An 8627-nucleotide genomic window follows, 5' to 3' on the forward strand; every position below is an offset into this window, starting at 1 on the left:
TCCTTAAGGAACTACCAACAAAAGCAAACTTGGAGATATTTTATGCATTTATCTGTCCCTAAACGTCCCACCTACCAGTTTAACCAATGTATTTTTAAGAAATTCCCCTTATAGTAATTCACAAGAAATGGCTTTTTATATCACCTGAACGCAAGTCAGACCCAGAAAGCAGATTTTTGTTAGCTAAAGGGACCATCCTGAATCAAAAGATACACTCTGGCAACCATTTGTAGTGCTAACCCAGTAGGAGACGCTGGATAGGATGGGTCCTCTTTTCTTTGCCTCAACCTTCTCAAGAACCTCAGCCTCTCTGACACAGAAGGTTGAGTGTATAAGCATACAATATCACAGGAATTCCCTGAAAATAATACTTAAGTGGTTGTAAAGTTTTTTTTTTTTTTTAAATAACAAACATGTTATACTTACCTTCACTGTGCAGCTCGTTCTGCACAGAGTGGCCCCGAACCTGGTCTTCTGGGGTCCCTCGGCGGCTGTTTCAGCTCCTCCCCGCAAGCATTTACCACCTTAATGCGAGCTCCCCCGCACGGTGGTGAGTGCTTGCGGGCGCGCTCCCGTGATACAGCCGGCGGCTATAGCCGCTCGCTGTATCACTCGGCCCCGCCCCCCGGCGCGCCGCGTCATCGGATGTGATTGACAGCAGCGCGAGCCAATGGCTGCGCTGCTTTCAATCCATCCACTGCAGCCAATCAGCGACCAGGCTGAGCTGCAATGAAGATGACGAGGACGAGCAGCGAAGATTCGAGGCGTCAGGTAAGTAAAACGGGGGGCCTGGGGGCGGCGGTACTGTCAAAAGTTTTTTCACCTTAATGCATAGAATGCATTAAGGTGAAAAAATTTTTACTTTTACAACCCCTTTAGTACCCAATAGTAGTGCTATAGCAAAGAAAACAGACACCAAACCAAGTAGTAAAGGCAAACATATTAGATTGTCACCCAATATGGTTGGTAACTAGGCAATTATAAAATGGATTAACAATGGCAATAACACAGTTTAGCATACAAAGTGATAAACAGTAAGGACATAAGATGACGTTTGGTGTCCAGATCTGCATAAACCGCAGAAAAGCCACCTCAAGTGAAGCAGTGAGCAGTAGGACAGTTAATATACCGAGTGCTGAAACTATACTACCAGAACACATTTATGGCGGCAATGCTAGTCCTAGACCGATTGGGTATTTACTGTCCAAAAGAAAAGGAGGATGGTAGTGGAGGGGGCAGGGAAAAAAGGGGGCTTACAGAATAATTATTATGGTATGAGTAATCCTTTGAGTTCCTCTGACAGCTATTGTTGGGGCCCTTTAAAAGTGTTGGTGCACTTAACATCCCAGTTAACCTGCATGCAATGTACACTACATTACCAAAAGTATTGGGGCACCTGTCTTTACATGCACATGAACTTTAATGGCATCCCAGTCTTAGTCTGTAGGGTTCAATATTAAGTTAGCCCACCCTTTGCAGCTATAACAGCTTCAACTCTTCTGGGAAGGCTGTCTATATAGTTTAGGAGTGTGTCTATGGGAATGTTTGACCATTCTTCCAGAAGCGCATTTGTGAGGTCAGGCACTGTTGTTGACCAGAAGGCCTGGCTCCCAGTCTTTGCTCTAATTCATAAGACATGGATGAGCGAGTTTGGAGTGGAGGAACTTGGCTGGCCTGCACAGAGTCCTAACCTCAACTCAATAGAACCCCTTTGGGATGAATAAGAGCGTAGACTGCGAGCAAGGCCTTCTCGTCCACATCAGTTCCTGAACTCACAAATGCGCTTCTGGAAGAATGGTCAAACATTCTCATAGATACACTCCTAAACTAGGTGGACAAGCTTCCTAGAAGAGTTGAAGCCATTATAGCTGCAAAGGGTGGGCCAACTCAAAATGTAACCCTACGGACTAAGACTGGTATGCCATTAAAATTCATGTGCGTCTAAAGGCCGGTGTCCGAATACTTTAGGTAATATAGTGTAGGTACAGTATAGGTAAAACAGTTTCGGCACAGATGCAAGGTAGGTGTCCTTCAGATGTGGTAAAGGTTAAGTATAATGTGGTATAGGGTTGGTAAAGGTGCAGTCTAGGTTTGGAATAAGTGTAGCATATGGTGCTGTATAGATTGGGTACATTTGGTGTCCCGCTCTTAGTGGGTCAGTCTCTGCTAGCAGTATCAGTAATGAGCAAATAGCCCTCTCACCAGTTACGAGGATGTTGCAGTGACCTCTCGCTGTAGAAATGGGTCCCCCTCTATCTCCCCCAAAGGCCTCTGATGATTAGTGGTGGGAAGCTTTAGCTCTCCCCCTGCTGGCCATAGGAGAATGGTGCAGCATAACATCAGTAGCTCAGAAAAGGGAGAGAAGAATAAAAGGCAAGGCCTTGTTCTCCATATTGCTGTAGCCCAGCACCTGGCTACACATTTATGCGTGAAAATCCAGCAAGTAACATTTATAGATAAGATGGTAGCCATAGGCGTGCCCACGGGGTGTGCCGGGTGTGCCTGGGCACACCCTAATCCCCCCAGCACTGTTTAGCCCCATGCTGTCTGTATCCAATGTGCAAAGTGTACCCTGCACTGCCTGTGAGTCAATATAACATTGTGCCGATATTGGGGCTTGAAACATCCGCTCAGTGTGACACTGTCCTGTATGCAGAGAGAGAGAGGAGCTGTCAGATTTCATGTATGATGTCGGGGTGGGCGGGACCGAGCAGGTATCTGAACACAAGCCAATGGGATGGGGCCGCTATGTGTATGTAGCCCCGCCCCCTTTCTCAAGCTGCTCGATTATTGGCTGTTCAATAGATGCTCGGTCCTGCTCGGATGTCACACAGGCACAGGGAGCAGAGTGAAGCCGCCTCCACCCTCCAGTGTTTATGTGTACACAGGGGGAGGGGACCTGCTGTGCCTGTGCCACGCTGATCTGAGGTACTGAATGGGATGGGGGGATCTGTCTGTGCTGAAGGGGGGGGGGTCTGTGCTGAAGGGGTGGGGTCCATCTGTGCTGAATAGGGGGGGGGTCTGTGCTGAAGGGGAGGGTCTGTGCTGAAGAGGGGGGCATCTGTGCAAAAGGGGGATCTGTGCTGAATGGGGGGGCCATCTGTGCTGAGGGGAGGTCTGTGCTGAATGGGGGGGGGGGGCATCTGTGCTGAAGGGGGGGATCTGTGCTGAAGGGGGGATCTGTGCTGAAGGGGGGATCTGTGCTGAAGGGGGGGGTCCGTCTGTGCTGAAAGGGGGGATCTGTGCTGAAGGGGGGGATCTGTGCTGAATGGGGGGGTCCGTCTGTGCTGAAAGGGGGGATCTGTGCTGAAGGGGGGGATCTGTGCTGAAGGGGGGGATCTGTGCTGAATGGGGGGGTCCGTCTGTGCTGAAAGGGGGGATCTGTGCTGAAAGGGGGGATCTGTGCTGAATGGGGGGGTCCGTCTGTGCTGAAGGGGGGTAAGTGATGAAGGGGGGTCTGTGCTGAAGAGGGGGGTCCATTTGTGCTGAAGGGGGGTCTGTGCTAAATGAGGGGTCTGTGCTGAGGGGTGCTGTGTAATGTAAAGGGGTCCAGAGGTGTAGGGTGCTGTGTAATGTAAAGGGGTCCAGAGGTGTAGGGTGCTGTGTAATGTAAAGGGGTCCAGAGATGCAGTTGTGGAGAGGAGGTACACAGTAGTGACAAAGAGATTTTGAAGGATGCAGAGGTATGCAGGAGGCACAGTGGGGTGTTTTTACATTTTAACGTGGGGTGGGGGGTTCCAGATATAGGATCCGTCCCGGGTGACAAATGCTCTAGGTACGCCCCTGGAATCCCCCCCCCTTCTCCTCCCCTCTCCTCTGTCAGTGCTTCCAACTAATGCCACCTGTCTGTGCCAATCAGTGCCAGTGCAGCCTGTCAGTTTGTCAGTGCCAATTAGTGATTCCAATCAGTGCCACCTATCAGTGCTTCCAATCAGTGCCACCTGTCAGTGCCAATCAGTGCCAGTGCTGCCTGTCAGTGCCAATTAGTGCTTCCAGTCAGTGCCACCTGTTAGTGCTAATGAGTGCCAAGTGCTTCCAATGAGTGCCACCTATCAGTGCTTCCAAACAGTGCCACCTGTCAGTGCCAATCAATGCCAGTGCCACCTGTCAGTTGCCAATTATCAATGCCAATCAGTGTCACTGAGTGCCAATCAGTGCCACCTGTCAGTGCCAGTGCTTCCAATCAGTACTTCCAATCAGTGTTACCTGTCAGTGCCAATCAGTGCCAGTGCCAATGCCGTCTGTCAGTGCCAATCAGTGCTTCCAATTAGTGCCACCTGTCAGTGCCAGTCAGTTCCACACCAGTGGAAATGAGTTCCACCTATCAGTGCCGCTTATCAGTGCTGTTAATCAGTGCCCATCAGTGCACTCAGTGCAGGGATCGGGGTGATGAACTCAGCCGCCAGGCACATTGTCCCGGGGGGTGCCGGCCTGGTGGGGCACAACTGAAATTTGTTGTTTATTAATGCCACATGCCGATTTTAATATAACAGGTAATTACCACACTAATATTTACAATAAACTACTGGAGGTAACATAAAAAAGTGTAATTGAAAGGCCTGCCGCTAAGCACTGTTATGTGTTCCCACACCACACAATAAAAAAAAAAAAAGTGCAGCGCTAACTTACTGATCAATAACTTAACAATAATGGTGGAATCCTCTAATGTATGGAAATCTCAATAAACTTCAATATTATCACAATACCGATATCTGTGATACGCAACTTCACATAATACACATCAAGCTGAAAACAAGACATACTGTATAAAAATAAGCCTAGCAGGGATGGTGGAAACCCCTCCTATAGATATTTACCATACAGATTAATCTCAAGTGAAACAACCTTTTAGTTGGCAGGTTCCCACCATTATAGCACTTTGGAATTTATATTTTTTAGATTGTTACACTTAATTTTAGATGTTTTAGTTACTATTATAATGTGAATTTTTGCACTTGAAGGTAATTTTCCACCATCCATGTTTTTATGGACCTTGCTTTGTGCACTGGTGCTCAGTCATGTTGGAACAGGAAGGGGCCATCCCCAAACTGTTCCCACAAAGTTACTGACACCTTAAGAGTTCCCTTCACTGGAACTAAGGGGCCAAGCCCAACCCCTGAAAAACAACCCCCCACCATAATCTTCCCCCCTCCACCAAATGATTTGGACCAGTGTACAAAGCAAGTTCCATAAAGACATGGATGAGTGAGTTTGGGGTGGAGGAACTTGACTGTCCTGCACAGAGTCCTGACCTCAACCCGATAGAACACCTTTGGGATGAATTAGAGCGGAGACTGCGAGCCAGGCCTTCTCGTCCAACATCAGCACCTGACCTCACAAATGCACTTCTGGAAGAATGGTCAAACATTCCCATAGACACACTCCTAAACCTTGTGGACGACCTTCCCGGAAGAGTTGAAGCTGTTATAGCTGTAAAGGGCGGAGCCAACTCAATATGGAACCCTACGGAATAAGACTGGGATGCCGTTAAAGTTCATGTGCGTGTAAAGGCAGGCGTCCCAATACTTTTGTCTGTTTGAGCTTTGGGGTGCACACCCTAATGCAATAGGCTGCGCACGCCTGTGATGGTAGCTAAGATGTTCAAGTTTGCTAAAGGCTTATTGATCTTAGGGGGCAATTTTAATATCAGCCCAGAGCCTTGTTATCTTGAATACTGCTCTTAAAACACTTAATCCTTACAAAACACTAATAGATTGCTGGCATATAATGAATGTATCTGATAGAGATTACACATACTACTCCACCAGCCATCAACTTTTTTTAAAGATTTGAACTCACCAAGCACACAGCTACTTTTGCTCATAACATTTATTCCTACTTCCTCCTTTATTACACGAGTACATATACCCCGCTTTCATGTTTGTTTGTCATTTGACCTTTTCTTAAGAAGCTGGGATTACTCAATTTACCTCATTAATGCTTATGGTTTGCCTTGGTTATCTGTAACTTCTTCTCTTTTCCTTTAAATTAATTCTTTAAATCGAAAAAAAAAAGTAGAGTGATCCTAAATAGACATTTAATTTTTTTTTTTTTTTTATTTGGCAGATGATTGAAACCCTCCATATCGTCTTCCACACACCAGCTGAGACTTTACATGAGGCAAAAGCAGAAGAGCACTGGCTGCTGAAACAGAGTAAGGGAAAAAAAAGAGGATGATCCTGTTTAACCTTGATGTTTTTCCAGATGTTTTATAAAGTGCACCAATAAGAGTTCAGTGCTACAGGAATGTGAATGTTGGTGTTTAAGGGGAACGGAAAGGTGTTGCCCCACCCTACTCTGGCCAGCAGGGGAGAGTTAAAGTCAAGCTAGCACGTGTACTTTTCCTAGGAGTTGTAGTCCAAAATGGAAGCCATGTAGTAGAGCAACTCACTTTCTGAACTATAGGTCTCAATAGACTTGGGCCACTGCAGGAAACTATGTATACACACCTGTCAGTGTATTCATCTGATAGCAGGAGGCCAACCCACCAAGACTTGAACCCCAGGTTAGGAGCAAAAACACCTGAGGCTTAACAGCATCACCAGCACAGTTGCTGCAAGGAAACTGGAGTGGTCATCCACACTCTGCTTCATACCGCTGAATGACACAAGCGCCAGAAGGGGAGACTGAGGGGGTCCCTTCCACCCAGTGCATATGCCACAATTACCTGGTTATTAGTGAGAGGGCTGCCTGCCCACATTTGACCATGTTTTTAGAACTGATCCACTGAGAGCAGGGTATACAGCACACCAACCCTATACCAACGTTACACTGAACTATCACCACCTCTAGCCAGCATCTATGTCGCCGTGATCGGGGTGCCATTTGAAGTAACGGGGATCGCAAGGGCATCCCGCGTTTTGCCATGATTTGGGATCGCAGGGCATAATCGTGGCGATTTTGCCTTCGATCTGGGATGCCTAGATGTGAACGGAGCCTAAAAGCATGAATCCCAGCCTAGGTTTAACTTGAAAAATAACACTTGCTTTTACTCTACGCTCACACCTATGCGTTTTTTTAGTGCGTTTTGCAGTTTGCAGAAATGCACTACAGTCCATTTAACATGAAAGATAATAACTAATGCGCAACACCAAAAAAAGGTAAAACAGACAAGGAGCCGCCAACATAAGGTGGTATACTCGCATAACCCTAAAAGACAAGTGTATAAAGATATGAAGCGCTACCTCAGTCTCAATATGACAAAAGATGAAAATAAAAATGATTAAAAATTAAATGCCCAAATATTCAAAAATTGTGTTCAAGATAACTATGTGAGTGCATCCATAAAGTGCAGTGCGCACACATAAAAGAATATCCACAGTAGACAAAATCAATGTGAACACAATATATTCCTTTTATTGTGTGCACATTGCACTTTATTAACACACCCACATATTATATGTGAATATTTAGTATTTTCACATCAGTTAGCAGATGTCAGTTTATGCTTGATGTGCTTGATTTATTAGACACTTTATATATCATGTGACATTGTTCACATTGATTTTGTCTACTGTGGATATTCTCTTTTATGTGTGCACACTGCACTTTATGGATGCACTCACATAGTTATCTTGAACACAATTTTTGAATATTTGGGCATTTAATTTTTGATCATTTTTATTTTCATCTTTTGTCATATTGAGACTGAGGTAGCGCTACATATCTTTATACACTAGTCCATTTAACAAGGTTTCCTATGGTACTAGTTCATCTATGAGTTTTGCAGCTGGTGCGTTTTTGGAAAGGGTTCAATGGAGCTGCACCAGGAACGAAAGTGGTGCATTTGTGATGCGATTTTTGATGCGTTTTGCATTTCTTCTTTTACCACTGTATATATCTGGTTGCTAAGGAGGGGGCCAGGAAGCTGGCGACCACATCTTTAGCAACCGATGAGTCATTGGCTGACAGCTGAATGTAAAGAAAAAACATTTAAAACGGCGTGGGGTTCCCCCACAGGTCCATACCAGGCCCCTCAAATAACGTCTATATAAGGTCACAAGGGGCGGGCTCTCCAAGCGACGTCATTGGATGGCCACGCCCCATGCCTATATAAGAGGCATTGGACAGCAGGGAAAATAACAACTGAAGAAGACCAGCTTCTTTTTTGTTTTTAGCAGGTAATCGGCAGCAGCGAAGAAGAAGAAGGCGACGCAAGGAGCAAGAAGAAGCCGACACTGGGAGATGACAGCTTGGGGTGAAAACGGTGGAGGAAGAAGACGAGGGCACTGAGAGAGACGGCGGCTCAGAGCTATTTTATTAATAAAGGAATTGTCAAAAACTGGCTCTTTTTTTTTTTTTTTTTTACTTTTCACTGCTTTTTTGGTGAATGGGTAGGGGTAGGTATGATGTACTCGATACCCATTTACATAGGGTGGGGGGGCCGGGATCTGGGGGTCCCCTTATTTAAGGGGGTTTTCAGATTCCGATAAGCCCCCTGCCCACAGATCCCGACTACCACTGGCTAGGGTTGCTTGCTCGTCCCCTCCCTTTCATGACCTGCCAGCATGCTCAGATAAGGGGCTAGTATGGATTCTGAGGGGGGGCCACGCCCTTTTTTTGGCATGGGGGTTCCCTCCGAATCCATACTAGACCCGAGGCATGCCATTTTGTTTGCAAATTTTTAT

At 46.2% G+C, this 8627-nt stretch overlaps 1 long non-coding RNA gene across 1 annotated transcript; it reads left to right on the plus strand.

Moving 5' to 3' along the window:
* Window positions 1-2791: 2791 nt before the first annotated feature.
* On the plus strand, window positions 2792-8239 carry LOC141107270 (uncharacterized). Its single transcript, XR_012235852.1, has 3 exons — window positions 2792-2928; window positions 6067-6154; window positions 8118-8239. It is a non-coding gene; the product is annotated as an uncharacterized lncRNA (long non-coding RNA).
* The last annotated feature ends 388 nt before the right edge of the window (window positions 8240-8627 follow it).

The sequence above is a fragment of the Aquarana catesbeiana genome, linkage group LG09 (assembly GCF_042186555.1).
Source record: "Aquarana catesbeiana isolate 2022-GZ linkage group LG09, ASM4218655v1, whole genome shotgun sequence".
Lineage (NCBI taxonomy): Eukaryota > Metazoa > Chordata > Amphibia > Anura > Ranidae > Aquarana > Aquarana catesbeiana.